The sequence below is a fragment of the Aedes albopictus genome, chromosome 1 (genome assembly GCF_035046485.1).
Source record: "Aedes albopictus strain Foshan chromosome 1, AalbF5, whole genome shotgun sequence".
Taxonomy (NCBI): Eukaryota; Metazoa; Arthropoda; class Insecta; order Diptera; family Culicidae; genus Aedes; species Aedes albopictus.
Window position 1 is genome coordinate 138,736,004 of NC_085136.1, and position 6,063 is coordinate 138,742,066.

At 36.2% G+C, this 6,063-nt stretch overlaps 1 non-coding gene across 1 annotated transcript; it reads right to left on the reverse strand.

Moving 5' to 3' along the window:
- Positions 1-528: 528 nt before the first annotated feature.
- Positions 529-602, reverse strand: Trnai-aau (transfer RNA isoleucine (anticodon AAU)). The gene has a single exon. It is a non-coding gene; the product is annotated as a tRNA-Ile (tRNA).
- Positions 603-6,063: the final 5,461 nt, after the last annotated feature.

A 6,063-nucleotide genomic window follows, 5' to 3' on the forward strand; every position in this document is an offset into this window, starting at 1 on the left:
TCAAGTGGGCGTTGCAACTCGACCGTACATGTATGGACTAAAGACACTATATGCAAAGACACGAAATGTTCCAATTGGAATTCCAAATTTGCTGTCAATGTCATTCCAATCGAGCAGGAGACCTGTCAAACTCGCTTTAAAAGCATTGCTCGACAGCATCATCGTCATGACGCGACATTCATCATCAATAGCAACAATCATCAGATTTCGTGTCTTTAGCATACAGTGTCTTTAGTATGGACCTGGACGGACTGCGCGACTCCAAGCGCTACATTGAGTGCTATTTGATGAGAGTGTTGTTCGTACCAGCTCGTTGAAAGTTGCGCACACTCGCGCATTTATTTATTATCTTAATCAGCAACGAATTTAAATGCGCGACTGCCGTCGGACAGGGGATACTCACGTGAATTGAATAGTTTTGATCATCAGCCGATCGATCAGATCAGGTGATTCCATTTTCTTTTGTGTGCTTTTTTTATGGGGATCCGTGATAATTCGGAGTGACAGGCGCGACAAAAAGAGAATTCCTGGCTCCAGAGAGGATCGAACTCACGACCTTCGCGTTATTAGCACGACGCTCTAACCAACTGAGCTATGGAGCCGCTGTGGTCAAGTGGGTGGAAATAGGCTAACAAATATTCTTATGTGTGACATAGGAAGCTCCATGTTACCATTTGAGCGAAGTTTACTACCAGGAGCGCAGATCAACTGAGCGAAAGTTTGTTTTCAGTTGTGCAGTCATGCCGTGTGCGGCGTAATTAATTTCTCTTTTCTTTTTATTGTACAATAAAGATTCATTATACACGGTGCGACCGTCGTAAGTGTTCAATATGTCTTCTGACAAGTTAACATTAATATTAGTGCATTGGGGTTATTTGGGGACAATCAACACACTAATTATGCTTCTATTTCGTAATGGAGCTAAAAATCATAACTCAAGAACGAAGCATCGTGAGCACATTTTTTTGTGAAATCATAAGCATTTTTTTTCAGCAATTCAAAAAAAAAATACAAAATCAATACTGTTTTCCAGAAAATTTTGCATTGTCGAGGAAAATCGGTTGGCTGGAATCCCCAGGTGGATTCTGCTGGAATCCCCAGGTGGATTATGCTGAAATCCCCAGGTGGATTCTGCTGAAATCCTCATCTGAATTCTGCTGAAATCTCCAGGTGGATTCTGCCGGAATCCTTAGGTGAAAAATCGGAAAAACTATTTTCGAAGCCCGGAAAAATTAAAAAAAAAATTATAAGCTATACAGTTCTGTAAAATTTTCACGATGTGGTTTTGCTTCGTTCCTAAGTTATGACCAATTTTGTGGAAATTGTCCAGATGTGCTATATGAGCAGTTTGTTTGAAAAATCATAACTTGAGATTGAAGCATCGTAGACACAATATTTTTTGCGGAGTATGTACTTTGGTTGATCTGGAATATCTCAAAAGTATCTTGGAATGGGCTGTGACATTCCAGGGTTTAGGGTAGTTATAAATTATAGTTGGATGTGTGATGTTACCAGTCTTAGTGAGAATAATTACTGTAAATGTCAAGAACTGAACTCCAGAACATTTTGGACGATCCTAAATGTCTCCTGAAGATTTATAATAATATCTATTAAACACCAGTGTTTGTGCAGTAAATAATCACGGTTGGTTAAGCAACGTACGTTACTTAATATTGCAGATATGGCTGCTGTTACGAGTAGTAGACCTGAAGTTCTGTACTCCAAGGTTGTTTGGCTAAACAAGAGTATCATTATAATGTCTATAAATGACATTTGAGTTTTTGAAAGGTTCAGGGTTCCAAGCAGATTTTGCAATGTTAAAGTTAATAGCAAAAATACATCATTTAAGACAACTGGTATTACCAATTACTGCGTTTCCTCAAACTTCATGGTGTTCAGGATGTTCTAGGTTGCTAATTAAGTCTCAAACACAAATACTCATGTTTTATTAAAGAACTCAATTTAGATCAACTTTGCCAAAGACTATGTTCTCGTTTATCAAATTTTTAAATTTGAACGGCCACTTTTATGTTGGGGAACTCAACTTTTGAAAGCAGCCTTGGGCTATCTTAGCCTCAAATCCTCAAATCGAGGTCTCATGGGTTTAACCCTTATGTGGCCGGCAGGGTACCCGGGTACCCAGCACCCATTTAAAATACACGGTGTAGAAAAAAGCATAAAGTTTGCCGGCCACATAACGGTTAAAAAGGGTTCCACGAAAGTATCAAGAGGTGTCGAGGAATTTGGCAGAGGTGCTTCTGTAGAATCAGAGGTATTCTAGGGAGTCTTTTCGTGGATTTTCAGAGGCGTTTTGGGCTAATCAAGGGAGGTTTCAGTAGCGTTGCAGAGTGATTCAGGGGGTTTCAGCAGAGGGTTTCCAGAGGATTTCGGGTGTTTTCCGCATGTTATGAAAGAGTTTAGTGGGTTTCAGGTTCGTTTCAAAAGGTTTCAGGGTGGTTAATGGGTTTCAAATGAGTTTCAAGGTCAGTCCAGGGGTCTCAGGGAGTTTCAAATGAGTTTTGAGACCATTCATAAACCACGTATATTTTTTGAGAGGAAGAGAGGCCTGGCCAATGTCTACGCTCCATACAAATTTTGAAATTTTTGTATGGACGAAAGTCTATGTGGGAGGGGGTGGGGTGTTTCCGAGATGGCCAAAATTTGGTGTACGTTGTTTATGAACCACCCCTCTAAAGATTTTGTGGAGTGTTTCAAAGGGATACAAGAGTATTTCAGGAGGTTTCAGGAGGTGTCAGAGGCGTTTTATTATATTTCAGGGAAAACCACCTTCCCCAATTGGGGAAATTGGGAAAGTGGTTTCAAAGATCCTTGAGGGGCATTTCTGAAGGTTTTAGGGTTGTTTCAAGGAGTTTTTTTTTTCTTTATTATATATATTATAGTTCCATGAGGGTTTGAGCGGAATAGGAGGCGTCTATGAAACTCTCATGCAACGTCCCTGAAACCACCTGGAACCTGTTCGGCTCGAACCCTGGAAATCCCCTAAAACTCCCTAGAAGCACGTAAGAGCCACTTGACCGTTCCCCTTGCCTGTTATAATTTTATCTCACTTTCTATCCATCCAACCATTCCTATCAAGCCCCACGCGCCAAATAGATTATCACTGATTATGACCGATTTTCATACTTGAGCGATTCCAAGCAACAGCATCAAAATTTAGGACTTTTTTTAATTCATGATTTTCTATTGAGCTGAAACTTTGCACAGTTTTTCAGTTCCATCTAAATCACCATTTTTCGATATCATATCTTCATGTTGAGTCACGACTAAATTTTCAAAAGGGTGTATATGAAAATGGTTGAAAAATATTCAAAAAGCTGCACAGCAAAAACGGTTCGTTCGATTGTTATGATTTTTTCAGCAAAGTTAGATAACTAAATGGTGATTACTAAAAAAATATACACTGTAAAAAAAAATATTTTTTTTGCATTAAAAAATATAATTTTTGTCACAAAAACTTAAATATCTCAAAACCCTATCTTTTTACCAACGTCATTTTTTTAGGGAAAATGGTCCGTTATATTAGCTATCTACCATAAAAATTTGGTGATGGTAAACTAATAAACAAAAAAGTTATGACATTTCAAACATTTCACAATTTTTTACATTTAGTAGAAAAAAATTTTTTTACCGTGTAAATTATTTCGAGAATCACAGTTTGGTGCTGTTTTTTTTGTTAAGGGTCTTGCGGGAGTTAAACAAGTTGTTTTTACGATATTCAATATTTGTGTATTCATTTGTATTATGTATATTATATGTATAAATATTATATGTATTTATATTATATGTATATACATGTAATATATATACATATAATATATATACATATAATATTTATACATATAAATGAATTCTCAAATTACACAACAATAATCATAGATTTGACACAATAGGGGTAAGAGAGGGCTAAGAGTTTTGGGTTTGGATTTTATTATGGGTTATGAGATCATGAAAACAGTTTTACTTATTTTTTATTTGATTTTATTTATTTTTTTACAATATCGAACACTTTGGCACAAACACAAACTCATCTACAGGTTTTACAATTGTTTCTAGGTCACACCAATCCGTGGTTACCCATTGCTCAAATGATAACTGATCAATATATTTTTCTTCAAACTCACCGAATAAAGTATTTTCCAATAATGAAGAATCTGGACAATCCGAACAAGATCGTAGATAGCAATTTGATGTTGTATTTTCACACAAAAGACTACCAGTTAACATTTTAATATCCTTTGTTAAATTTATTCTTTTCAAACTATGTAAAATAAGGTTAATATTCTCATGGGTTGTGCACACACAAACATTATGTGTTCCTGAATTGGAAAGAAGCTTGCATTGCCTTGGCCGAAGGCTTGCAAATGAGGAAAAACCTACTTTAATATTATTGTGAATTTCCTTGAAGCGTGTGTAAGCTTCTTTCAATGTCGTCATCATTAATCGTTTTTGGATTGCTTGACGCTTTCCATCTTGTTTTACTGATACATAACACAAGTTTACAAAATAAAACGAAAGTCGTGAACTTCTGTCAACGACCAAAATTTTTGAAGTACAATTTAGTGCTGATTTCGAAACCGACCTTCAAAAAATTTAAAGTAGAACAGTTTTTTAGTTTTAGCTCAATATCGAGTTTTGTAACTTTTCAAAATATGTAATTTACTAAAATTCAAATATATTGCTTTCTGTTCAACAAATTTTAAATCTTTTTCCATAAATTTAAAGCTGAATACAATACCATTAGATCATCTGAATACAGGTTTTGCGTCAGATTGATGAAATTCAAGATATTGGCGAGTTTTAGGGACGATCTCCTTAAATTTTAGCAAAATTCCAAAAATTTGTTGAAGAAATGTATTTTTTTCAATAAGAAAAAAACAACTTAAAAATTCTTTCTCGACGTTTATATGACATATCATATGTAAGCGAGTTACAATAAAAATTTCAGCTCAATCGGAGCATTGATTACGGAGAATGAGATGTTTGAAGTGAGCGATTTTGCTTAAAAATAGAACAAAAATTGATTTCAAATCATCAACCTTGTATGGAAAGTCGAAAAAAATTCCGCTCTACTGTAATTTTTTTCCTTCGCGTTTTCGAACTCAGGGCATCATTCTACACCAAAAATGATCATCAGCTTACCGAGTTCAAAAATGTTGTAAACTAGTGTAATCTTTCTGGCCAGGCATAGCTCGACTTACTTCATCATCTTCAAAATATTGAACTACTATTTCTTTTGCCTCGTCTGTTAACGCATTACTAGACCTAGTATTTTTGGTTGAAAGACAGTTATTCTTAAATAGTTTTGCCTCTTTTACTGTATATCTATTGGTTTCGAACTCATCAATGGCATCTTGAATAGACCACGAACTTGGCAGCATCGACAAAATCAATAATTTTTCTTTCCTTGTCGTGGCTGGATTCGAGAACCTTTCCTTCATATTCATAATTACCTCATCGTAGTCTGTATTTTCCACATCCTCAGGTCCTAATTTGAAGAGGTTTCTACGTACAGCTTCGTTTATTTCACGGTATTTTTTCTCTGGATAATAAACGTAGTCCATCTTCGTCCATTTAATCGGAGTCACTTTTATCCCAGCTATGCCCTCGTTAAAGCGTTCGATGTTTACCTTTTGAATACACTCATCTTCCGATTGATTTGTTGAAACAGATGTCGCTGATGGTACGGTGGCAAGGCTCTCTGCACTTGGAACTTCTAGTAATTCCTCAGTTGTTGTCGTTTTCGAACTTCCTGCGCCCTGCTCTTCCGATGATATACAGATTGCTCGTTTGTCAACGTTTAGACGGCAGGACGTGCAAATGCGTAAATTTGTATTCAATGTGGACATTGGAGCATAACCTGTCGCTTTCAGTTTATCTATGGTGCTTTCGGTGAGATTTCGTAACTCTTTTGAGCACTTTTTTTCTGCAAACGGCCTACAACAGTTGAGAAAGCGACTACTCATGTTGTTCGTTAGATTTTAATAAACAAAATCACTTTCAAGTTTTTACTGACTAGTTTGGTGTCGTTTACTTGACTGAAGA